The 27,564-nt window shown below is 47.4% G+C and overlaps 1 protein-coding gene across 5 annotated transcripts in view; it reads right to left on the reverse strand.

Annotated features, from left to right (window-relative positions):
* The window catches only part of ASAP1 (ArfGAP with SH3 domain, ankyrin repeat and PH domain 1), a 2,617,237-nt gene that overhangs the window by 293,628 nt on the left and 2,296,045 nt on the right, over nucleotides 1-27,564 (reverse strand). The window lies entirely within an intron of this gene.

The following is a 27,564-nucleotide window of genomic DNA, read 5'->3' on the forward strand; positions in this document are numbered from 1 at the left end:
TTCATACCGATAGAGATCGTGTGGGATATATGGTCGCACAAATGACTGGACCAGCACTGGCTTGGGCCACACCATTAATCACTAACAATAATCCCATTTTAGATTCTCATACTGCATTTTGCAATAGCATCCGTACCATGTTTGGCCGTCAAGAGATTCGTGTGGCTTCACAGGAACACCTCCTAGATCTAAAACAAGGAAGTTTAGACATTTTGGCTTATATAACCAAATTCAAGCAGATGGCAAGTGAAACCACATGGTCAGATGACGCTCAAGTCACACTCTTCAGAAGGGGATTATCTGAAGACCTCAAAGACGAGGTGTCTCGGGTCCCACGCCCCACTACACTATCTGAATTCATTGCATTGGTAATGCAAATTGATTACCGCATGAAGGAAAGAGTACTAGAGAGAAAGAAGGGAAGGAATACACGAATTACGTTCGCTCCTTCTTCCCGTTCACAGTCTAACGATGAACCTATGCAATTGGGTACAACAGCTCGAGGTCCTTTGACTCCCGAAGAAAGAAACCGTAGGAGGACCTTGGGTTTATGTATGTACTGCGGTTCGAATAACCACATGGTACAGGATTGCCCAATTACACCACCTAGGCGTTCGGGAAACGCCAGCTCCCGGCCGTAAGAGGAACCACGGTACGGGAACCAGCATGTAAACAAGGTTCCTCTCCAACATCCTTCTCATCCTTCTGTACCAGTCAGAGTAATTCTCAGATGGTGGTACTCATGGTATCCTTCTCTTTTGGTAATCGTCTGCTTCAAAACATACCAGCTCTAGTGGACAGTGGAGCAGCCGGAAATTTTATTGATGATCAATGGGCCATTTCACACGGTATTCCTAGGTCCTCAAAGGTAGAGCCCATTCCAGTGGAAAGTGTGGATGGTAGTCCCTTGATTTCCGGGCCCATCAAGGATCATACCAACCCCTTCATGATGATCATCTCAACTCATCAAGAGATTCTTACATTGGACATTATTCGAACAGCCCATCATCCGGTAATTCTAGGATTACCGTGGTTAAAGAAACATAACCCGTTTATTAACTGGACAGCTGGATCTTTCTTTCTGGGATCTGAATACTGTATCACCCATTGTGTCAAGAATCAGCAAACGGTGAGGGTTGATTCGGCTCCAGTACCCTTGAACAACCAATGGGTAACCTCTCTTAACCAGGTTTCTGGTCTTCCAGAATGTTATCATAAATTCCAGGAAGTTTTCTCTGTCTCAGAATACACTCAACTACCCCCTCACCGTAGGGATGACTGTTCAATTGAGCTGGTTCCTGACCAGCCATTACCTTTTGGACGAATGTACATCTTGTCTGAGAACGAAAAGGAGGTTCTTCGTGAATATCTCAGAACCCATCTAAAAAATGGACTGATTACCGAATCCACTTCACCTGCTGCTGCCTCTCTGTTTTTCGTTTCTAAAAGAAACTCCAAGGAACTCCGTCCGTGCATAGATTTCCGTGGACTGAACAAAATCACAGTTCCAGATAAATACCCTATGCCATTAATACCCGACATCCTTGAAGCAGTCAAAGGGGCCAACATCTATACCAAATTAGATCTCAAGGGTGCATATCATCTCATCCGGATAAAACCGGGTGACGAATGGAAGACGGCATTTCGAACTCCGTTTGGACATTTTCAATACAGAGTAATGCCTTTTGGTTTGTCCAACGCCCCGGCTATTTTCCAGAGGTTTATGGATCATATCTTTGCAGACCTGTTACTCCACAATATGGTCGTCTATCTAGATGATATCTTGATATTCTCTTTCAATGTCCAAGAACATCAGAAACATGTTGAAGAGGTGTTACGGCGGCTCCAACAAAATCATTTGTATTGCAAGATAGAGAAATGCTCCTTCCATCAAACTCAGGTTACCTACCTAGGATATGTTCTTTCGGCCAGAGGAATGGAAATGGACCCTGAAAAGGTTTCTGCAGTTCAAAACTGGCCCACTCCCTCTTCCGGCAAAGACATCCAACGCTTTGTTGGATTCGCAAATTTTTATCGAAGGTTTATTCCCGAATTTTCAAGGCTCACCCAACCTTTGACAAATCTGCTCAAAAAGGGAATAAAGTTTTCATGGTCCCCTACTACAGATCAAGCATTCAACAAACTTAAGGAGTTGTTTACTTCAGCCCCTATCCTGTTGACACCGGATCAATCCCGCAGGTTCATTGTTGAAACTGATGCCTCTCAGTACGCCCTAGGTGCTGTTCTGCTTCAACTTGATAATTCTAATCAAGAACGCCCTGTAGCGTATTTATCCAAGACACTTGCCCCTGCTGAACTGAACTATACAGTTCTGGAAAAAGAACTCCTTGCCATCAAGCGAGCCTTTGAAGAATGGCGCCATTTACTCTTAGGGGCCAAACATCCAGTTGAAGTCAGGACGGATCATCATAACCTTCGGATCCTTCAATATGCACAAACCTGCAATAGCCGCCAGGCTCGTTGGGCTCATTTCTTTTCTCCATACAGAATTACTTTTTCATTTATCCCTGGAAGGGACAATTCAAAAGCTGATGCTCTTTCACGCAAGGAACACCTTCCCAACGAACCATTTAAAGCAGAACCCATCTTTCCCCTTACGGCTTCAGGGCTACAAACCACATCAGATTTTTTGTCACGACTCAAGATTCAATCTAGACACATTACCAAGGACCAATTATCACGTGCCAATAGAATGACCTTGACCAAGGTTGATGATTGCTATTTTCATGGAAATAAAGCTTTCATCCCCACTCGACCCCTCCAAAAAGAAGTCTTGGACATGTGTCACTCTTCATTGACAGCGGGACACCGTGGGTTCCTATCAACTCTGGAATTGATGTCACGTTATTTCTGGTGGCCGACATTCCGGAAGGATGTCAAAGAATATGTTGGATCCTGCCCTGTCTGCTTACAAACCAAGGTTCCTCGAAAAGCACCTCTTGGAGAATTGGTAAAGATGCCATTACCCTCTCGCCCTTGGCAGATAATATCAACGGATTTTATCGTTGACCTCCCACCTTCCGGGGGTTGCTCCACTATAATGGTAACCATCGATACCCTGACTAAGATGGCTCACTTCACTCCACTTGTAGGATTACCATCGGCAGCACGGATGGCTCGCATCTTTATCAGTAACATCTTCACGTTACATGGTTTACCCGAAACTATCATCTCTGACAGAGGGTCACAGTATACCTCACGATATTGGAAGCTTATCTGTTCCCATCTTGGTATTTCTCGGGCTCTCAGTTCCGGCTATCACCCCCAATCCAATGGCCAGACCGAGAGACTTAATCAAACACTGGAAGGATATCTCCGAAGTTATGTATCAGCAGCTCAAGACAACTGGAAAGAACTTCTACCCATGGCCGAGTTCACATATAATAACTCATACCATTCTGCCATTAAAACAACTCCTTTTAATTGTACTTATGGATTCAACCCCACATCTTTCCCCACTATGAAGAAATCTGAAACCAAATTTCCAGATGTGGACTCTCTAATGCTTCAGATACGTCACGGGCATAGTTCAGCCTTGACAGCACTACAAAATTCTCAAAACAAAAGAAAGTATTTTGCAGATCGACACAGAACCCCAGCTCCAGTGATTAAAAAAGGAGATTGGGTATGGCTATCCTCTAGGTTCCTTCCTCGCCATCTAGTACCATCCAAACTCTCTCCACGATTCTTTGGTCCATTTCGGGTCATTTCAACTATTGGTACAGCTGCCTTTAAACTCCGACTTCCGGTCTCCTGGTTCCGGATTCATCCGGTCTTTCACGTCTCACAATTAAAACCTGACAATCGAAGTACTTTTCATCCTGTGGTCTCGGTTCGCCCGCCCCCAGAAATGTGTAAAACCGGACCAGAATATGAAGTTAAAGAAATTTGTGACTCCAGATATCATCGGGGTCGGCTACAGTACCTTGTGGACTGGAAGGGATATTCTCCTGCCGACCGCACATGGGAACCTGAAGCTGCAATTCATGCTCCTCGCCTCGTTAAGAAATTTCACCTCAAACACCCGTCTAAACCGGGAGGAAGCAGGTCTAAAAAGGGGCATACTGTGATGATTCCAAATGTGTTTCTCATCCTCCACCCGACATCCAACATGGCCGCCGATTCTGTAGCCAGAAATCGCCCACTCCGTGATCCTGAGGAAACCAATTCCAAGATGGCCGCCGCAGCGGTAACCATCGCAAACGCACAGCACAGGCTAGTTGTTCTCTCCCAGGAAGCCTCTCAATCTTCCACCTTAACTTCCTGTTTACCTCCTTATAACCCAGCAACTTCAGAAGGAAGAGGCGTTGCTACTCTCACAGGAGCCGGCACACGCTTCGTAAGTCCGCTTGCTAGAATTACGAAAAGCTCTCTCTTCCAAACAATTCCTCTACTCCATACTCACGTTCTTGTTTTCCTCTCCTCCCTTTGATTTCAGAAGGTATTACGGAACCCTTCTTTTTCATTTCCGGGATCGGATTTTCATCTAAGCACGCTTAGAACCGGAATCCTCTTCATACCTCCTTCTAGTGAGTTCCTAGGTACAATCTGTGGTCCATCTTGTTTTCGGTGATCAGACTTCGGATCTTCATTCTTCATCCTTCCTTTCTAGCGATATCCTGTTGGAATTCTTTGGACGCTTCTTTTCTACTCAGGCTGGCTCAAAAAAGACTTGAAAGAGAAAGGGTAGGGTTACCTCCTTATCCATCCCGCTATTTCAGGACTATATTCATTTATCCTAATCTTATGGGTTCTCTCTTTCTACCATTATAGAATCACTTACCTTTTACTTTCCAACGGAGATCCTTTACCTCTCCGCACTCTTCCTGTTAGACGCATGGTAAGCTTCTAAAACCTTTCTATAGGTATTCCTTTTTTCACCAGACTATCAGGATTAACTGTGTTTCTTTTACTTACTACATGTAGCCCAGTAACTAAAACAACTCGCCTAAATCAGCAGGAAATCAGCCAGAAGAATACCCAGATCAACTTTCCTCGCCTGGTCTTCACAGGGAAACAACGTACCCCAGCAGCTCTTCAAGGGTTTTATTCCCCACGAGGGTTTCCCTCAGGGTTTCACTGAGGACAAGCTCTTGCAGGTCCTTTGAGAAATCCTCAGGAGAATTTCTCTTATTCTTCAAAGGATCACACCTATTCGTAGAAACACCAGGGGTTCTTCGGGTACCTGTTCATCCTGCAAGATCCCAGGTAGGTGGTCTTTGCTTCTTTTCCAGAGTATTTTGGAACAAATTTGTTGTCGATTCTTAAACAACCATAATAGTCATAACAGTGTCATGCCTTCTTTACCTCGGAGGCTGTTGGGGAGGAGGGGGACTGGAAAAAGCCCTTACTCCCACCTTTCCTTTTTGTTGCTTGCGCAGGTTCTGAGATCCAGGCAGCCAGACAGCGAGCAGTCTGGCTGCCTGGATCTCCGTTCCTGGAAGCCGCGGACCCTCCGTACGTGCGCCCCCGGTCGGAGCGCTGCTGTGACTGGGTGTATGACTTGGGCGTGGTCTTTATCAGGATGGATAAGAGGCTGAGGCTGATATGGAACCACCTGGGGAGTTGGTTGGGGAGACGGAGGCAGCGGCTGCGCTGGGGACGCCGGGAGCTGCTGGAGCCGCTGAATACCCTGCCCGCATGGACGCAGTGGGAAACTGCCCTGCACATTAGAAGGATAGGCTGAAGGCCACGTACCTGGTTGAGGCCAGTCCCATCTTGACACTCATTCTTCGCCGAACTCCTGGAATGGCGGACGGGTGGGTGCCTCTGTCTGGCATGGCGGCCATCTTGTCGAGTTACGTGGCTACAACGTGTTGCTCAGCTCGCTGGGCCCAGCCTCCTCTAAGACTCGCGTGTGGATCACAAGGCCTACCTTGCTCCTCGGGCCTAAGTCCGGGAGGTGTGACACCCTCGACCCCGGGGTCGATAGAGCTGCATTTAACTGCCCCCTCAGACTTATTGCCGGCACTAGGGCAAAGACCCTCGGCCATATTGCCGGTACAAGGGCGGAGCCCCTTGGTTGACAATCCGGTACAAGAACCTTCCGGTCCCTCAACACTACCACGGGGAGGACCCAAGGATCCCTCAGCCAGAGGGCTGGTAGCTACCGCAGCCTCTGTGCCCGTGTTGGTACAAGGACCCGAACGTTCCCTACCGCTTAGGAGAGTTACAGGGAAAGAGTCTCCCATGTGGGGTCCAAAGGAAAATACGGCCCTACTTTGGGCCTGGCTCAATGTTTCACAAAGTTCTTGAGGTCCTCTGGAGGCGACTTCTGGAAGAGCTCCCTCCACCTGGCTAGTCTGTTCTTCACCGCTTTCGATGACAGTGAGCAACACGCTGTACATGCTTGCCAACCGTGATCTGGCCCAAGGCAATGTAGGCAGAGGGCGTGGGGGTCTGAAGTTGGGAAGAGCCTGTTGCAAGATTGACACTTGCTGAACCCTGTGGAAGTCGACATGTGCCGGGGAGGAGCGTGACGCCTGAGGACCGAGTACCTGAATGATAAAAAAACAAAAAAAGACAAAGAGAAGAAGTATTCGTGTCTGGAATTACATGGCCGAAGCCAATCCCAGGAGTGTTGGTGAATTTGGCCCGTTCTCATCAACGCAGAAAAGGGGACTGAGGTGTGGCACCGTAGGGTGGAGTCAGGGCTGCGCATGCTCCCTGTGCGGCACCCCCGCACACCTCTAAATTTAAAGGGGAAGAAGATTTTTCTGTTGAAAAAGGTTCCGTTTCCTGTCCATTGGAAGGGACACCCATGCAGTATGGAGGAAAGGGGACGGGACGTAAGTGTATCTATTGTATCAGGTTGAAGCACTGCCACAGTCTGCTGAGCGTGTTACATCTGTTAAGCAGAATTGTATGCAGTACCCTCTGGGACCACGACATACAATTAGGACTACAGGTGTAAGCAAAACCAACCTTTGGTATAAGTCTGTAGTACACAGTTTTGTGGTAGCGAGCTGAGCAGCCAGGCTTATCGCAAGAGGGAATGTGAGCAGTAAAAGAGGTTACACAGAGGTCTTACAATCACAGTGGTTCAAGCAGACACTTACACTCAAGGTTTCTTGGCAAAATTCTTAGTAATTTATTACACAGTCATTTAGAAAACATTCACTAAAAGGCAACTTAATATCATACACAAATACACTTCAGTAGCAAACCAATACGTTTCTAAGTACATTTGGCTCCCCTGATGGAGGTGGGGGGGTGGCAACATGGCCACAGACTAGGACGTGTTCTTTCCGGGCTCCTGCTGATCCGACATTAACCCTAAAAGAAACTGCTCCCAAAGCCTGCAAAGCGGCATTGGAGCGAAGTCCTGATTGTGGGAATGGGTGAGGCAAAGAGCGTCCGAGGGGCTGTCAGAAGCATAATAATATTCAAGAAGTTACACGCTAACGAAGTCGTCAGGACTTTAAGGTGACTGAAACAAGATGGCGCCTACTTATGGATAAAGAAACGACCCTTCATTCGACCGCATTTCACTGCTCGAGAACCGCGCCGCTGAATGGCATAGGGGGACCCTGCCCACCACTCAGGACATGTAATCAATAGAAATACCGACAGCATTGCTCTCAGTTGAAGCACTGCAGGAGCTTGCAGACACATGGAGGAAGGTGATCAAGGGCAACAAAGTATTGAGGATTACTGAAACAAAGTGGCGGTGAAAGATAAGCGGTCCGTTAAATGCCGCAACCCCCGCACACAATACGGCGGCGAAGGGGCACCCGATGTGATAAATGTGGGTTGCTGAGGCCAAGCGGCGAGGTGATGGACCCGCCAGGCGCCTGGTTGGAAGTGTATTGCAACATAGCCTGTGTAAGCCGCGTCTGCGTGGTAGAGACGGAAGAGATTTATAGGGACTAAGTAGCTGCGTGTGGAGGCGGCTTGACACGGGCATCAGAACTTTTAGGAGAAGCGACGCGCACATGCATGGTGCGGGCTGCTGGTCCAGTAAACAAAGATCATAACACATGCTCACGTGGACCCCAGGAATCGGGACACTGTGCATGACACGCCCGGGGGGCTGAATCCATGCCTGCACACTGAACGCATATGCAAGTTGATACCGACACCATGACACGAGAGGTGGGTCAAGGACAAAGGTACGCACTGGACATATGCCCAGGATCACGGGTATACGAGCGCCTGCTGGAGGCAAGTTGAGGCAAGCCAGGTGATTGAGGGGGGACATTTGGCAGCAATTGAATAAAAAGAGAAAGGAAGAAGTGTTGGAGAGAATTCTCATTTATGGCTAATTTCCCTTACCTAGTGAGTCGCTCAGCAGCTTTGCTGGATTTCTGGGGTTTATTTTTTCCACCTGGTAAGAGTGTGAACCTTTTTCCCACTCTTACATGTGTTTTGCCATGTGTATTTCAACTGTTTGTGTGATCTTGGGCTCTGGAGCCACACCACTCCATGAGCCCAACTTTTTGTGTGCGTTACACAGCACCTTCGGTGCAGTGGCACAGGGTTGTCTCTAAGACTTCCCACCGACTCCATTTTTCTGGGGCTGACTACTGTCCCCCAGAAACAGGTAAAGTTACCATTCACTTTATGTAGTCATTTAAACTGCAGACCCAGTACACCCCATTTTACATGGAGTATTGGAAAGGGTTAATTCCTACTCCTTTCTGTCTGCACCTCTTGGAGCTTTGTTTCGTTCCCTTAACACTTTGACTTGGCTAGTAGCAGTGGTACCTACCCTATCTTTTCTACCGTGATTATAGTATATAAACGTGGTACTGTTTTAGGCTATTGTATTAGCCTCAAACTTAAACCCGCTTCACCAAATACTTTTTAATTTGGCTCAGGTCGGCTTTTGGCGCCATTTCTTTTTGTTAAAATCCTTCTTGTGTTTTACTTTGTGCGGCAAACCAAGTTTGCCTTCTTTGTTCGCCGACCTTTGGCAAGCTTCTGTCCAGAAGCCCTCCTTTGGCGTCAGGGTGTCTAGGTGGGCTGAATGTGAGGGACGGGTTTAGTCACCCCCTGCACAGGGTCTCCTTGGAGACCCAAGTCGCACTTTGTATTGATTGGCTGAGGTGGTTGTCCGGGCCGGACAACCCCCCTGCTGAGTGATTGACAGCCAGGCTGTGTAAATGGGGGATTTTGGCATAAAAGGCAGGACTCTTGGGCTGGAAGTCAGAGTCACCACTGGAACTGCAAGGAAACGAAGAGAAGCAGAGAAGAAGATGGCTGCTGCAACTCCCGAGTCGCGGTGAAGCCCTGCTGCAGTCCTGAGCTATCTACCCTTCAACGACAAGAGAAGATCCAGTCCGGAGTCTTCTTCCCTTGAGCCTGGTGGGATAAACCAGCTCACCTTCTACAGCCAGAGAATCCTCTTCTTGGTCGAAATCGCTGCACACAGCTGTAGTGGTCCGGATAGCCATCTGAAGAGCCTCTCCTGTTTTAAAGGAGAGTACCTTTTATTCACCGTTGCTTTGCTGCTGCTGCTGGCCTCATCCCTGGGTAGTGCAGATCGCTCCAGACATCGTCCTTCTTGTCCCCACGACTGAAGCTTCAGGAACCATGAGTCTGAAGGAACTACCAGGAACAACTGCCGTGGCACCAGCTTTTCTTCAAACGAATAAGGTACTGTGTCCGACTTCGAGAAATTGGTGTGAACCCTTTTCTCCTCACTAAAGGCTTGTCCTTACCTTCCTTCCCTCTTATAACTTTTGCCTCTCTTTTGACAATATCTAAGTACTCCTGGCATTCTTGAATCGTGAACTGTTCGAACCTTGTGATCCTCGATAACAGGACCCCTGTCCATTTGGCACTGGCGCAGGCTTATTGACTCATCTACGTTTTAGAAAGAATCCTCTGATTCCATCTGCTTTGACAAAAGTATTGCCTACGATTTTTATCCCCTATTTTCTTGTCTTAATTCATGTTCCAAGTGTGTTTGACGTCGCTAACATTTCTTCTCGCGGGTACGCCTTTCTTTCGTAAGACCGAACTGTCATTACTGTCAAAAAGTGATTGCGTATTAACCCAACGTATTTGTTTCACAACAAAGGTCCAGCAAATCAAATGTACTTACCTTGAATTGAACTGCACAATTGGTTGTGTGTAGTATATTTGAAGTGTGATTTTAATTTAATAGAAGTGTAGTGTTTTATGAACAGATGGTTTAAAAATAAATTTACTTATATTTTTTAAACAGAAACATTGAGACAGTGTTTGCTTGATTCACAGTAATTGTAGTCCTTTGTGTAATCTCTACTACTGCTCATTTGCTCTTGAGATAAGTCTGGCTGCTCCGCTACTGCTACCACTCTGTGTAGTACAGGCATGTACCAAAGGTGACATTGTACTACCACCTGTAGTCTTAATCTTGCGTAGTGGTCCCATAGGGCACTGCCCAGGATGCTGACTAACAAGAAGTCTTGTGACTACAGAGGACAAGTGGGTGAGAGGTGTATGTTATGAGAATGGAATACGAATGTGCAGAGAGCAAGACAAATGTACCCTTCCCTCTGCAGAGAGGAGATTATAAAATCACGGAGCTGAGACCTGCGCACACCCAAGTTGTACCAGGGGGCTCCTGGAGAACCAGAACACAGCGCTTTGACGGACCTGCTGTAGAAGCACTCAGTACAGGTGCTTGCGCGGGTACATAAGCCCGAATAACCCAGAGCTGCAGCAGGCTAATGAACATAAACTGCCAAATGGAGGGCATGGAATGCAAGCAGTGGCCGGGAAAGCAGAAGAGGAAAATAATAGCAGGGCTGAGACCAGATAGGGGTCGTCCCCCCCCACCCGAGCAGCAGGTGGAGCATAAACGCAACCATCGGGCACCTTAGCCCTGACCACTTCGAACTGCAGTGCGATGGCATCCAAGCTGCACAAGACAAAGGCTAAGCAACCCACAATTGAGGAATTTACTAGAACTCCACGAAGAGTGGAGGGGTCCAGGAACAAAGATATGAGCCCTCAGGCGGAAAAATCCCCAGCACGCGGCGATCAGCAGATACTAGAGGCCATTGCAGATCTGAAAAAGACATGGGAAACGAAACTGGAGGCCGCAATGACCACACTATAAGAGTCTCTAGAATTTAAAATTGATGCAGTACAAGTGGACGTTAACCTACTAAGACATGATGTAAACAAAATTGCAGAACAAGTGAGCTGGAGAAAGACGTGATATCAAACACAACTACCTGCGCATTGCATGCCTCAGAGATCCACGCATTAAAACAACAAGTGAACAACCTGGAGAGCAGAGCTGAGGAAGCCGAAGGACACGCACGGAGAAACAATATACATATTGTGGGGCTCCCGGAGGGACAGGAAGGACCAAACCCCACAGAGTATATTGAGACCATGCTGTTGCAAGAAATAGGAGGGGCACTCACCCAAGGATTTGCGGTGCAAAGAGTGCATAGGGCTCTGACAAGAAGGCCCCCTCCCACCACCAAGTCCAATCATTGCCAAAATACTAAACTATCGTGACAGAGAAAAGATTCTGAAACACTTCCGCAAAGGGGGTACAATACAAAGGGCTTCCGCGTCTATCACTGCGTACCCGGACTACACGCTCCAGGTGCAGAGACGGCGACTGAACTTTGGAACAGTGAAGAGGAGACTGCGAGAGGCGGGCTACAAATACATGTAGATGTATCCAGCAAAGCTTAAGGTAGTCCTTAAGAACCAAGCAATTTTCCTTGAGACCCCAGAAGAAGCGACAGAGTGGCTGGATGCACAGAACTGTCCGACGGGAGCAGATGATCAGAAGCAGAGCAGTATGGAATAACAAGAAAATGGCTCCAGAGGCTGAGGTGCTGTATAAACTGTGACATTGGGACTTGATTATAGATTTGGGAAGCAAAGCAGCGATGGGCAGAGTTGTTATAGAAAAAAGCGGGAGAGGAAGAGAACCCGAACTCATACCCCATTAGATAGGTTAGCCGGGTTACCGATAGTGCAGTAACCCCCTGCTGGCCTCCTAGCACCGGCTTAGACAGGACAGGACCAAGAGCGGGATGCCTGAGATCCAGGGATGGAGCTGGTTAACAGTTGGGGACGGTATGGGAGGCGGGAGGGAGGGGAGTTGGGGAGTTTGGAGTGGAATTAGTTGGGGAACGAGTTTACACCCGTGCGCTACTGCGCGCAACACAAAAGAGGAGAAGGGGGAGAGAGAGGGGATAGGGTATGGCTGAAAATGGGAGACCTCAAGATAATGACCTGGAATGTTAGAGGGCTCAATAGTTATTTAAAGAGGAACAAGATTATGATGTATCTGAGGAGGCAGAAGGTAGATATAGCTCTGTTACAAGAAACCCACCTCACGAAAGACAAACAGGCGGTCATACGGGGTAAATGGAAGGGGACCACAATTGGGGCAACATATTCGGCATACGCTAAGGGGGTAACTACCTGGATTGCCCCGCATGTGCCTTTTTAGCTAATACAGACCACAGCGGACTCAGACGGGAGGATGGTGGCAATTAGGGGATTGATCGAAAATAAGGAGGTGTGCATTATCAAAACATATGTTGGGGAGACCAAGATACTGTAGCCTATTTCAAGACCCTGTATGACAAAGTCTGCCCGTACCTGGGAGGATCAATCATCTGGGGGTGGGGGGACTAACTGTACGCTGGATCCCGAAATGTATAGGTCAGATGGGAAACGGAACAAACCCACTCCAGCTTCCAAAACATTGAGGAACCTGGTGGGTGAACTTTAACTAGAAGATATATGGAGATTGAGCCACCCGCAAGACAGGCATTATTCGCACTATGCGGCCCCAGAAAACATGTATATAAGGCTCGATTACATGTTTGTTTCTTCTGAGATGACTGGGGGGATAGTGCAGGCAGAATACAAAGCGAGGGTCCTCTTGGACCACTCCCCATTGATCATAACATGGCATCATCTGCCCCCAGAGCGAAGATCCCCTTGTGGCGGCTCAGAGCTGAGGCGCTGAAAGACATGTGTTCAGAGAGGACCTGAGGGATGACATCATAGAATATTTTGAAAAGAATACCAGAAGTGTGGACTCGGCGGGCACACTGTGGGAGGCTTTTAAGGTGGTGGTAAGGGGACCAGCTATAGCAAAATCCAAAGGGCTCCAGGGCGGAATAATCCAGGAACTACAAAAAATGAGGTGGAATAGAAGCGATCATGAACAAGGGGGATAGCTCCCCGGAGGCCGCCGAAGCTATGCATAATTTACAACAAGCGTGCGGGGGGCACTGGGAGAGGCTGCGTAACTTAAGCTACAAGAAGTATACAGAAAGGCAACATGCGGTGGGGATAAGCCAGGAAGGCTGCTAGCATGGTTATACAAAAAGGAGTCGCCCAGAGTAGCTATTAGAGCAATAAACGGGAAGAATTGTCAAATACTAGACACCCAAGAGGGAGTGAATAACGGGTTCCTTGAATTCTACCAGCAATTGTATGGAGACATGGAAGGAGAGGAACTGAGTGAGATAGTGTAAACACTAGAGGACATAGGCTTGCCAAAGCTGAGCGCAGGAGAGAGAGAGAGAGAGGACCTAGATGCCCAAGTCACATAGGAAGAACTGGAAGCAGTAGTCAAGCTGATACCTACCTGCTAGGCCCCGGGAGCCGACAGACTCCCTAGTAAGTTTTTCAAAATGTATGGAACGGAGGTGCTCCCCCCACTGTTAGAAATGCTGAACGAGGCATGGGAAACTGGGAGATTGCTGGAATCCCTTAGGGAGGCAATCATTGTCCCGCTCCTCAAACCCAGCAAACCTAGCATGGACTGTGGGTCATACAGATCGCTATCCATGCTAAACCAAGATAGCGAGATCCTTACGACGGTGTTGGCAAGCAGATTGAGACGGGTCATAGATAAGCTCATACATCCGGACCAGACTGGATATGTCCCACATAGGAGCATATCTGATAATCTTAGAAGACTTCACCGAGTCATGGAACAATCAGAAGGGGATGCGCAGGAAATCGCAATCGCCTTGCTAGATGCGGTGAAAGCCTTTGACTCGGTCAGATGGCCTTGGCTGATGGCAGCCTTAAAGGAATACGGAATTGGGCCAGGATATTTGAAATGGGTTAAATTGCTGTTCAGCTCTGCAATAGCCAGGGTCAAGATGGGGCGACTATCTCGGATAAATGGCAGCTAAGTAGGGGCACCAGACAGGGTTGCCCCTGGTCCCCGATGTTGTACATCCTCGCTCTAGAACTCTTAGCGATATATTTGAGACAACAATATGAAACGGTGAGAATTTACACGAAGGGAGGACCACATCTCATATCACTGTACGCCGACGATATACTGTTATATCCGAGATATCCAGAGGAGAATCTGCAATATATCCTGGAAGCAATGGATCGATTTGCGTTTCCATCATTCCTCAGAACTGGCTATCCAGCCACACTGGCACCCTGATCCGGGAGGACCAGCCATCAGCTCTATCCAGAGCCTCATTCTACCCAATTAGGTAAGCAACACCACCTTCCTCAACCATACATTGCCTCAACATTCTTAAGTGGCTCCCTTCCTCAACTAACCAACTGTTCTCTTTCCTTCTCTCCCTTGGTACCATGCTCGTGTGCTTTTCGTATGATAACTTACCTCTGATTGGAATGTCAGTATGCATTGAATTGAATGTTATTCTCAATTATTTTAAAAACAAAATTCCCTTTTATTTTGCTTTCTGTCAACCACTTCCCCTCACTCACTATCACCACCTAATAACCAAACCAACAAAACTGTGATCTTATAGCTGACCTTTCAATGGTTTCCTGCATACCCTGTAAAAACCATGTGACCTTCTTTGATCATGCCCCAATGTTGATTTTCTGCCAATCTATTGTGGTCCATAATTATGTCACTGCGTCGTTCACTGAACCAAACCACTTAACCAAATGCACCACTCACAGCCCTGAAAAAGACTTAGGTCGAAACATGCGTCGGCTGTGTGCACTCACCTATGTTGAAAAACTGGCATCATTGGCCACGTTAAAGTTTTCCAATTGTTCTGGTGTTTTGTTAAAAACAATAATAAAGCAACAATTTACAAACACCAACATGACTCTTCTGACCTGATGATGAACCTAAACTATAAGCATATCAGCTAATTCTTGGATTATCGAATCCCGCCAGCGCCCAACATTATCCACAGGTTTGCCGTCCCACCTACTCTTCCAGAAATAGGATAGCTTTATGGAAATTGCAAAACACGTATGATAAGGGGAGGGTATAAAATTGCCCAACTTCGAAACTTCGAGATCTACCACTTGGCCAGTCAGCTACAGTATGTGGCAAAAAGGCTGTCGGAAGACCCCACAGCGGAGTCCAGATTCTTATGATCCGAGTGCCCCGTTCTTTTTGAAAGAGGTGATGTGGGTGCCCAAACCAGAATTGAGGGGGCGATCAAGGCTGCTGAACTGGGATGGGAGGTATGGCGTAAAGCCTGCTGGGTTGTGGAGAACCGAACCCCATGCTCCCCGCAGATGCCGCTAGTGGCATCGGGGGGTGTGGACGAGCAACTAAGGAAGACGATCCGTAGACACTGGGAACCTGTGGGCATAGCAACATTGGGAGACCTATGGAAAGAAAGGGAAGTAATGGAATTTGAAGAGCTATTAGGGGAAACCGGACTACACCCTGGACAATACATTACCTATACCAGAATGGTGCGGAGGGTGAGAGAGACATGGCCTGAATCAGTGCTTACAGATCAACCGGATTAAACTGTAGAAACATTCTGACATTTTGGAGGGAGGACATGAAGTCTCCCGAATTTATGAACTCTTGATGTCTAGGGTGGGAAAGGAGGTGACCCAGTTGAAACGGGATTGGGAGGAGGAAGTGGGGCGCCAATGCACAATGGGATTTGGGAAAGGGCCCAGAGATATCATAAAAAGGTGTCCAGAAATGCGAGGCTGCAGCAGATCCAACTATATAACACTCATAGGGCGTACATGACCCCCCCAGAAGGTCGCCAGATTTAAAAGCACAGAAACACAAGAATGTCCTAAGTCTATTCTGATGTGCCTAACATTCAAATTGAGCCCTAGTGCCTCTTGCATTGTCTAATCTGATGTGCCTAACATTCGAATTGAGCCCTAGTGCATCTTGCATTGTCTAATCTGGTGTGCCCCACACTTGAACTGAACCCTAGTGTATCTTGCATTGTCTAATCTGATGTGCCTAACATTCGAATTGAGCCCTAGTGTATCTTGCAGTCTTCCGGAAGTGCAACACAACTGAATCGAGCCAGTGTATTTTGCACGGGTTAGCCTAATGGCTGTACAATCGAATTTAGCCTCTGTGCACACTGCTTATCTGGATGTGCCCCCCTCTGCCTAGCCTGTGAGCTCGCACTGAGCCTGCGCCGATTAGCCTAGTTGCGTCTGCAATCTCAGCCAGCGACTGTTACACTAGCCTGGTGTCCCATTACGTACCCCCTTTGGTATCATGCTACCATGCCCGTCCACCCAAAGGCTTCTGCTCTCCTTAATAACAGTACCCCTCTTACTGTGGACATCCACCTGTGCATTCTATTTATTATCAACCACCACAGCTGCACTTAGCACTCTGTACACCGTAACCATGGCCCCCCACCTACAGACCTGCCGATACCCATCCAAGCACTGTGCCTCAGTACCCTAACATCTACCTTAATGATCCTGCCTTATGGCTCAACCATTTCGCCAAAAAACCTATACCTAACCAGCCTTGCGCTGCTGCCCTAAGAAACAAAAGACTCGTTATAGACTTATGGGCAAGAAGGGTCACCCCATGTACCCTAGCGTACATCTGAAAACACCAATGCCTAGCCTACCCCCCCAATCTTCTACTTCGCCTACGCACCAATGCCACCAGACCAACCTTGCTTCACCAAGCAACGTCGGTTCAATCAAGGCCGCTCTGATTAACGCAAGATCCTTAGCAGCTCATGCTTTGGACATTGCTGATCTCATCAAGACTCAGGAGCTTGACTTTATCGCCATCTCTGAGACTTGGTTGCATCATGCCGGCACTCTCTCTGGCTATCCCCCCGGATTACTCCATCACCAGCTGCGACCGTACCTCCAGAGGCGGAGGAATTGCATTCATTTATAGAAACTCACTAGGACTCAGAACCCTACCGAGCATCAATGTGGAATCTGCAGAGCTACTCAAACTCTCTATCAGCCAACCAAACGGTCACCATCCACCTAATATACAGACCCCCTGGTCCTCCCACATCTTTTGTGGATGACATCACTGCTCTAGTACTTGACAAAGCGAAAACTAACTCTCAAACCATCCTCCTTGGTGACTTCAATCTAGGTTATCAAGACCCTAATGACTCCTCGGCCCTCGACCTCGCCAACACCATAACAGATCTAGGATTCTCACATCATATACGCGAACCAACCCACATCAAAGGGCGGTCTCTAGACTGGCTTAGCGACACCAACTGCAACATCTGCTTACTCTCGAACGTCCCCTGCATTTGGTCTGATCACCACATTATGACCTTCAGTATTGAAGCAGCCTCTCTACCCATTCCTCCCGTCGCCCCAGCCACCCACACGAGCAATAAAAAGAACATAACCGCTGAAAAGTTACTCCCCATCATCCTTCCTACCCTTAATAACACCCCTGTCACTTGCTCGGACCCTACTATCCTAACAGACATTTATAACCAGTCAGTGCTTGCAGCCATTAACTATCGCCCCGCTCAAACTCAGGAGACCCAAACAACACACGCACCTCAACTTGTGGTTCACACCTCAGCTCAGAGTGTTGCATAAAGAGAAACGTAGTGCTGAGTCATGCTGGAGAAGCCACCCTTCTGACACCCACAAGGACAGTCTTTTGTTAGCCACTCTTAACTATAAAGAAGCTCTACTCCAGGCTAAAAAAGACTCCTACAACAACCGTATTGCGTCAGCACAATCAAATACCAAGGAATTATTCAAAATTCTCAAGGAACTCGAGACACCTGCAGCCCCCCGGACTCCTGTTCCAAAGATAGCACTTGGTGCACAAATATACAGACAGCACTCCTAGGCAAAATTGCCACCCTCCAAACCAAAATTAGAGACTAACAAAAGACCTTACAGTCAGATCAACCACTGACCACATCTATACCTAAATTGAGTAAACCACACCTTTGACTGCGCCACCAAAAAAGTTTCATACGAATTTCCACTGTGTTTGTTGACAGAATATATTTTATTTTTGCCCCACTGGTTTACACGTGTTTCGTCCTCTCTAGCGCCTTTCTCAAAACAAATTTTCTATGCAAATGCACAAATTTAGCTTCAAATCGAATTCTTGTCTGTCACGGGATAATCCCTGCCTGGGCTTCGGATTGCATCTCTCGCGTCGGCACTGTTCCTGCCGTCTATACCTAGTATCTACCAAGCCACTCTTACTCAAACCATTCGCCTTCTCCCCACTCACCACCTTGGAAGTAGAAGGAATCAAACAACCTCAAGCCTTCCAACTGCCAAGGTGACCCTTGCCCGGCACCTATCATCAAGGAAGCTTCTCACGACCTAGCCCCTTTCATCACACCATTCATAAATGCCTCCTTCAAAACGGGTATAGTCCCCGACAACCTCAAGGATGCCTGGATAATTCCCCTACTCAAAAAACCATCCCTTGACCCTAACATTCCGACTAACTTCAGACCAATTACTACGGTCCCGTTCCTACTCAAGATCCTTGATGGTGCAGTTTACCTGCAGATTCAAGACTACCTTGAATCCAACAATCTCTTGGGGCTAAGACAATCTGGCTTCCGTCCCAAACATGGCACTGAATCAACTCTGATTGATTTGAAAACTCAGATGGAGACACTAACGGACAACGGGAAGTTAGCGCTACTCCTTCTCCTTGACCCATCTGCGGCATTCGATCTGGTCAACCACCAAATACTCTGCCAACATCTGAAATCAGCGGCCCACTTCTCTGACTCTGCTAATGCCTGGATCAACTCCTTCCTTAGCAACAGATCCATGCAGGTCTTCTCACCTACAGCATCAGCAGACCCCTCTCCCATTCACTGTGGCATCCCCCAAGGCTCTTGTGTATCGCCCACACTGTACAACGTATTCACCAAGCCCCTCTTCGATGTGCTTGACTATCTGGGTTTCTCCTACAACAACTACACGGACGACACCCAGATACTCATTCCCATCACTGGTGATTACTTAGCCGACACCAAATCCTTGAACGATGTCTACCTGGTCATTCAGGCCTGGATGGCACATCACAAACTTTGTGACAAAAAGACTGAGCTCTTACTACTAGGATCTACCCAACCTCTTAACAAATTAGACCAAGCCTACAAGTCTTTCATCATTGACGGTAATGTCATTAAGGTCTCGAACGACACTAAACCTTTAGGTGTCTATCTGGACTCTACTCTCTCCCTGAACAGACAAACAAATGCAGTAAGGTCGGCATCGGCCTATACCTGCAAACTCATCACTACTTGCAGACCCTTTCTGAACCCTCATAACTGCATTACCCTTGCCAGAACCCTTATTATGGCCAAAAGTGACTACTGCAGTGCCCTCTACCTAGGGACCAGTCAGTCCAACCTCAATAAATTCCAAACTATCCAAAATAACGCAATAAGGTCAGCCCTAAATACCCCTAGACGGTCCCATATCTCTATCATTAGATCTGATTTTTGCTGGCTCCCAGTAAAACAAAGAATTGCATTGAAAACCCTAGCCTTGATGCATAAATGCTGGAACAACAATGCCCCACCTTACCTCTCCTCTGTCTTACTCTCCACAGCTCCTCCCGACCCACCAGATCAGCCCAAACTCACACCCTAGCCTCGCCTAGATTCAAACTCCAAAAAGCGGGTGGTGTGAGCGTCCCTGTCCTAGCATCCAAACTCTGGAACACCGCCGGCCGCTATCAGAACGGAACCTTTGTTCCTAACTTTCAAGAACAATGCTAAATCCTGGCTGTTCACTCACAATTTATGAAGCTCCCCACTCAAGTCTGCTCCCTACTTGTATTATATCTCATGTGTGTGTATATACTCTATAATGCTCCTGTATTATAACTTAGATTTGTGTTCTTTGTATAATATGTAAATTGATATTCTGTGTATACTGTGAATGTAACATGTACCTAAGATTATGCGACCGGTTGCCCATGGGCCTGCCTGCACTTTACAAATAAACTAAACTTCAAGTGCGGGGAGTTGAACGCTGGGATGGTACATATGTTCTGGGCATGCCCAGCGATTGGGAAATTCTGGGGTGAAGTCACCCACCGGCTAACTAAGAAAGGGATACGGCTGGATGTGGAATCTGTATGGGCATGTACGGTGGGTGGCTTTGTAAAACCCCCGCAACTTGAGACATGTGAGCAAACTGAAGGACCTGGCCTATAAACTGGCTAAGCACAGAATTGCTATAGGCTGGAAAGCGAACCATAGACCCACAATAGAGGTATGGTGGCATGATCTCCTGAAATGGACAGATGCCGAAACAGTGGTACGGTATGAGGCGACTAACAGAGGAGGGGAGGAAGAGACAGAAACTCCAATGGCTTGGAGACAATTAGTAGCCACACTGCATGGTTCCACCCAAGGTACCCCAGATGATCAGGACTCCTCTGGAGATACAGAAAAGATGAACCAATAGAAGGAACAGAAGAGGAAAATGCAGGGAAGTAAGCTTGAGTTAAGGGGGGGAGTAAAGGGAATACAGTGACTATTTTATGGAAATATGTTTGATGCTTGATAATCTTGACACGCACTGTCGGACTTGTTTTTTTGAGTGTTATTGTTTAATAATAAAATTTATTTGAAAAATAAAATAAATTAGGCTCCCCTGAAATAGGAATAAAAATTCATTTCAGTCACTTTAAATAGGAGGAAAAAGGCACAAGTTAGCAGAATAGATCACAAATACGTTCTTAGGCAGTGCAAATAGTTTTAGTTCACTAAAGGGCTTGATTCAGTTCAATAGGCCTAGGCCAAAGTCAATGTACTAGTGTCTTGGATAGGAAAGAGCAGTTCTTGAAGTAAACGGTAAAGTCTTTGCCAAAGTTCTCAGAAGTAGTTTGTACGAAAAGGAATCATATGTTGGGTCACAAGCTGATTAGGCCTGCAAGTTGGGAAAGTTCCACGAACTTTCACCGCGAGAGGTAAATCGGGTTGGCACAGTACCTTAATATGAAGAACAAGATGCAGCAGACGACGTTGGTTCCTGGCAGTTCCTGCAGATCTCACTGTTACCCGAGCCTCAGTCGTGGTGACAAGAGGGAGGACGTCGGGGGACTCCTGCACTGCACAAGATCGTCGAAAAACGCTGACAAAATGGAGTCACTTCAGTTCCAGTAGCTGTAATTCAAGCACACAAGCTGGTGTCCCTCTCCCTGGTTAATCCTAACCAGCTTCGAGAACGGTATCCAGGTGGCTGTTAGGCAGAAACCTGTGCAGTTCCCTTAGGGACCACTGCAAAAGGCTTAAGACTACAGGTGTTGGCAGTAAACCCAATTGGTAGCAGTCTGTCCAACCCAGATTTACCTGGTAGCTGTGGCTGAGCAGCCAGACTTCTCTCAAGAAGAGTTAGACAGTATATAGAGTATACAAGATAGGTACCAAAATACAGTAGCACAAGCAAACACTGACCAGAGCTTTGGTATCAAAGTATATAATTATTTATTTAAATACACACTTATAGAAACACTCCAGCACTATTATTGTAAGCAAGTTCAAAACACAGTCACTATTAGTTAACACCACTTATTTCCAGACAGAGGTGAGCGCTTGTTAGGCAGAAACCTGTGCAGTTCCCTCTGGGACCACTGCAAAAGATTTAAGACTACAGGTGTTTGGCAGTAAACCCACTTGGTAGCAGTCTGTACCACACAGATTCACTTGGTAGCTGTGGCTGAGCAGTCAGACTTCCCTCAAGAAGAGCTAGGCAGTATACCGAGCATACAGAATAAGGTACAGAGGCACAGTAGCACAAGCAAACACTGACCAGAGCTTGTGTAAAAGTATATAATTATTTATTTAAAAGACACACTTGTAAATTACACTAGCACAGAAAAAGGTAAGTAAATTCAAAACACAGTCCTAATTACTATATGTACATCCCTAGTTATTTGTTGGACAAGTCTTAGTTAACACCACTTATTTCCAGACAGAGGTGAGCGCTTAACATTAGATGGCACTCCAACAAGTTGTTTAAAAAGGGAGGGAAAAGGCAGAATTAAGAAAGCAATACAGCAAAACAATTTTCAGAGAACCACAGTAAGTATTTAGAGAAGGCAGTCTATTGAGGAGCAAGGAAGTTCAGTGCCAGGCCCACTTTAGGGAGAGCCAGGCCAAATATGCCCAAGATCACACAATGTCACAAAGTCTAAAAAGTCTTTACAGGTGAGTAGAAAAGTTCTGTTAAGCTTAGAAAAGTTTAGTTAGGGTGTCCCAGGCTAACCCAGGTTCGAGAGCCGAGGGCTAAATCTACCCCGTACAATCGGTGGCAAGGGAAGCCGGGCGGAACACAGTACCTTCAAAAATGGAAAGGATCCTCCAGCGGTGGCAGTTGTTCCTCTTAGTGGGTGCAAGTCGCGGCATCGTCCAGAGGAAGAGAAGATCTCGACGTGGAGGAAGGCTGAAGGTCGTTGCACTACCAGGGAAGAAACCAGCCGTGGAGTTTTCCGGTTAAAAGGATGTTACCCCTCTTTCGCGGTAGAGGTAAAAAGTGGTATTCCGGTTGCCAGGGTGCTTGGCACAGGCAAGGCGGCCACAAGATGCTCCAGGGAGGGGAAAAGAAGGCAAAAACTGGTTGTCCCCACCATTCAAGGGAAGAAGACTCTCCGGACTGGAGATCTCCTCTGTCGTTGTGAAGTGGTGAGACGGTTCCGCAGGGCTCCACCGGTGGTGTCGTTGTGGCAGGTCGGCTCAGCTTCTCCCTCTTCGGCTTCTTAGGTCCTGTGGCGACTTCTGAAGTTCCAGTCCCCAAAGCCCTGCTTTTATGCAGCAAACCCCCATTCACCAGTCCTAGCTGTCACTCAAACATGCTAAGTGGTGAGCCGGGGGGCTCACGACTGGGTCAATCACACAAGAGTGCGACTTCAGTTGCCAAGGCAACTCAGTCCAGGGTGCCTAAATCCCCCTCCCACACATCCTGTAGACCCAGACACAGTGGCACCACTTTGGAGGACTTCTGTGCAGAAGCCACCAAAAGTGGAACAAAGGCTCGACTCGGGTTCAGGGTTACTGAAGTGAACCCAGATGCCATTTTGGCGGCGAGTTCTGGCAAAAAATCCCAACCGGTGAATTAATAATTAAATAAATAACCCAGCGGTATCTTTTAACATTGCACCAAAAAGTGGTGCATTAAAATCAATGGGAAATCCCACTGGGAAATATTCCGGTGGAATATTTCCGTGGTATCCACTGCCACCAGCCAGAAACTCGGCGAGGGGGGACGGGACAGTACTCCCTCGACAAACAGACCCAGGGGCAATCTAATTGCCCCTACCAGTACTTCCACAGTATGATGGTTTGTACTGGTTCTGTTCACAATTTAAGACTAGTAAAGTCAATGGTGACTTTACATGCCCAGGGAGACAGTAGTCAGTCCCAGGGTATGGAGTCTATGTTTGGGGGTCACTATGACACCCCTGTGTTACTGCACTGAGGGTGCTGTGTAACACACATACAAAAACCAATGATAGCCTATGGGGAAAAATACCCCAAAGCCCATAAGCACATTACAAGTCACAGGAATACACTCAAATCATGTCCAAGAGTGAGGGTAAAAGAGTCCCACTCTTGGCAGGAGAAGAAAATAAACCCCAAAAAATCCAACAAAGCTGCTGGGGGACTCACTAGGTTAGGAAATTGAGCCTAAACAGAGAATTCTCCCTAACAGTCCTTAACTGAAGATGGCACTCCAATAAATTATCAAAAAAGGGAGGGAAAAGGCTGAAATTAGAAAAGCACACAACACTAATACTTTAGAAGCACCCAGCAAGGCAGGAAAGTCAAAGTCTACTTGTGAGCAAACAGTTCAGAGGCCAGGCTCCCTCTTAGAGAGAGCAGAGCACCAATGTGCCCAAGATCACACAGTTTAAGAGGCTTGAAAAAGTCTTGCAGGGAGTTCAAAAAGGAATTCGTTCAGCTCAGAAAAGTTCAGTTAGCCAGCCTACCGTCAGCCCAGGTAGTAAGTCGAGGATTTAATAGACACCCCGTACAGACAGTTGCAAGGGAGGCTAGGTGGACACAGTACCTTTAAGATGGAGAGGATCCTCCAGCGGGGGCAGTTGTTCCTGGCAGCGGGTGCAAGTCACGGCATCGTCCAGAGGAAGAGAAGATCTCGACGTGGAGGAAAGCTGAAGGTCGTTGCACTGCCAGGGAAGAAACCAGCCGCGGAGTTCTCCGGTTAAAAGGTACTACCCTTTTATTCGCGGCAGTGGTAAATCGTGGTATCCCGGTTGCCGGGGTGCTTGGCACAGGCAAGGCGGCCACGAGATGATCCGGGAAGGCGAAAAGGCGGGCAAACTGGTTATCCCCACCAGTCAAAGGAAGAAGACTCTTCAGAATGAAGATCTTCTCTGTCGTCGGGAAAAGTGGTGAGACGGTTCAGCAGGGCTCCACCGGTGGTGTCGTCGTTGCAGGTCGGCTCAGCTTCTCCCTCCTCGGATTCTTTAGGTCCTGTGGTGACTTCTGAAGTTCCAGTCTCCAAAGCCCTGCTTTTATGCAGAAAACCCCCATTCATCAGTCCTAGCAGTCACTCAAACATGCTAAGTGGTGAGCCGGGCGGCTCACCACTGAGCCAATCATACAAGAGTGCGACTTGAGTTACCGAGGCAACTCAGTCCAGGGTGCCTAAACCCCCCTCCCACACATCCTATAGACCCAGACAAAGTGGCACCACTTTTGGAAGCTTCTGTGTAGAAGCCCGCCAAAAAGTGGAACAAAGGGCTCAACTTGGGTTGGAGTTACAGAGGCGAACACAATGCCATTTTAAAACCGAGTCCTGGCAAAAAGACCCAACCGGGGAATAAATATTAAATAAATAACCCGGCGGTATCTTTAACATTGCACCAAAAAGTGGTGCGTTTAAAATTATTGGGAAACTCCCATAGGAAATATTCCGGTGGAATATTTCGCGTGGTAACCACTGCCACCAGCCAGAAACTCGACGAGGGGGGACTGCACAGTGCCCCCTCGAAAAACAGAACCAGGGGCAATCTAATTACCCCTACCAGTACTTCCACAATATGATGGTTTGTACTGGTTCTGTTCCCAATTTAAGACTAGTAAAGTCAATGGTGACTTTACATGCCCTGGGAGACAGTAGTCAGTCCCAGGATATGGAGTCTATGTTTGGGGGTCACTATGACACCCCTGTGTTACTGCACTGAGGGTGCTGTGTAACACACTTAAAAAAACCCACATGAAACCCTATGGAGTAAAAGACCCCATAGCCCATAAAACACATTTCAAAGTCAAAGGATATCTCAAATCATGTCTAAGAGTGGGAGAAAAAGAGTCTCACTCTTAGCAGGAGAAAAAAATAAACCCCAAAAATCCAGCAAAGCTGCTGGGGGACTCACTAGGTTTGGGAAATTAGTCTTAACAGAGAATTCTCCCTAAGAGTAGCTTACGAGCTGATTGGTCCTACCAACTGAAAGGAAGAAGTCGTCCTTCAAGGGGCTACTCTGTCGAGATGAACTTGGCAATTCGGACCTGCAGCAGAGCTTCACCGGGCAAACCAGCGGTCCAGGAGTTGCAGCAGCTGTCCTCTTCCAGCTCATCTTCGGTCCTTTCCTTTCAGTGGTCGACTCTCCTTTCCAGTCCAAGAGTCACGCCTTTTAAACAGTTTTCTCCCTTTCATTCCAAACTAGCTGCCTCTCACCCTGCAGGATGGCTGTCCTTGCCAGACAGTCGGCCAGCCAATCACGGCAGAGTACATTTGGGTCTCCTAGGAGGCTAAGCACAGGGAGTTTCGGGCACCTCCCTCACTTCCTGCCCACCTCAGACACTCAGACGCAAGTGGCACACAGATACAAACACTAGAAGGACCTTTCCAAAAAGAAATGGTGAAAAAAGAAGACCAGCACCTGTTCAAACAAAGGGGTTCAAGGCGCCATCTTGAAAAAAATGGCTCCTGACATTTTTAGCTACCGGTGTTAGCCTTTGACTGCTACATGAGTTTCAAGACATTAGGGATACTAGGTAACCCCACCAGCACTCTATAGGAAGATAGTGTGTGCTGGGTCTAGGAATTTAAAAAGACTAGTAAAGTCAATTTAACATTAGTTTATCCCAGAGAAGGTATTTAAACCTCTGGGAAGTCTAAAAGACATTCTTGTGTCACTGCACTGAGGGTGCTGTTTAACACACATGAACAGATGATGCCCATGGAGTTATCTAAAACTCCATAATCAAAGAACACAAGAGTAAAATACACATCAAAATACATGAAAAAGTGGGAAAAAAGGCTCACGCTCTTTCCAGGTAAAAAAATCAAGTCCTCAAAATCCAGCCAAGTTGGTTGGGGTCTGTTAGGGAGAATTCTCATCTATGGCTGATTTCCCTCACCTAGTGAGTCCCCCAGCAGCTTTGCAGGAATTCTGGAGTTTATTTTTTTCCTCTTGGTAAGAGAGAGCTTTTCCCCCACTCTTACATGTATTTTGCTATGTGTTTTCACCTGTTTCTGTGATTGTGGGCTCTGAAGTACACCACTTCAGTAGCCCCCTTCTTTGTGTGTGTCACACAGCACCTTCTGTGTAGTTGCACAGGATTGTCGTTCAGACTCCCACCGACTCCATTTCTGAGGCGACTACTGTCCCCCAGAAAAGGTTAAAGTTACCATTAACTTTACAGAGTCAATCTACCACAGGTCCAGTACACCCCATCTTCCATGGAGTACTGGAAAGGGTTAATTCGTATCCCTTTTTATCTGTACCTCCTAGAGCACTGTTTCGCTCTTAACATTTAGACATGGCTGGTGGCAGTGGTATCTACCCTAACTTTCTACCGCGGTTATCTTATATAACCGTGGTAATATTATAGGCTATTGTGTTAGCCTAGAAAATTAAACCCGCTTGAGCAAATCCTTTTTCTTTTGGCTCCGGTGCGGTTTATTCGCCATTTCCTTTTGTTAAACTCCTTGTGTTTTGCTTTGCGCGGCAAACCAGGTTTGCCTTCTTTGTTCGCTGTCTTTTGGCAGGCTTCTACCTATAAGCCCTCCTCAAGGCGCCTGGGTGTCTAGGTGGGCTGAATGTGAGGGAGGGGTGTAGTCACCCCTGCACAGGGTATCCTAGGAAACCCAAGTTGCACTTTGTCACGATTGGTCAAGGTGGTTGTCCGGACTGGACAACCCCCCTGCTGAGTGATTGACAGCCAGGCTGTGTGAATGGGGGTTTTGCGCATAAAAGGCAGGTCTCTTGGGCTAGAAGTCAGAGAGTCGCCACTGGAACTACAAGGAACCAACGAGAAGCGGAGAGAATGACGGCTGCTGCAACTACCCCGTCCCAGTGAAGCCCTGCTGTAGTCCTGAGCTATCTACCTTCTACCGACTCAGAGAAAATCCAGTCCGGAGTCTTCTTCC

The sequence above is a fragment of the Ambystoma mexicanum genome, chromosome 5q (assembly GCF_040938575.1).
Source record: "Ambystoma mexicanum isolate Mex_15411 chromosome 5q, UKY_AmexF1_1, whole genome shotgun sequence".
Taxonomy (NCBI): Eukaryota; Metazoa; Chordata; class Amphibia; order Caudata; family Ambystomatidae; genus Ambystoma; species Ambystoma mexicanum.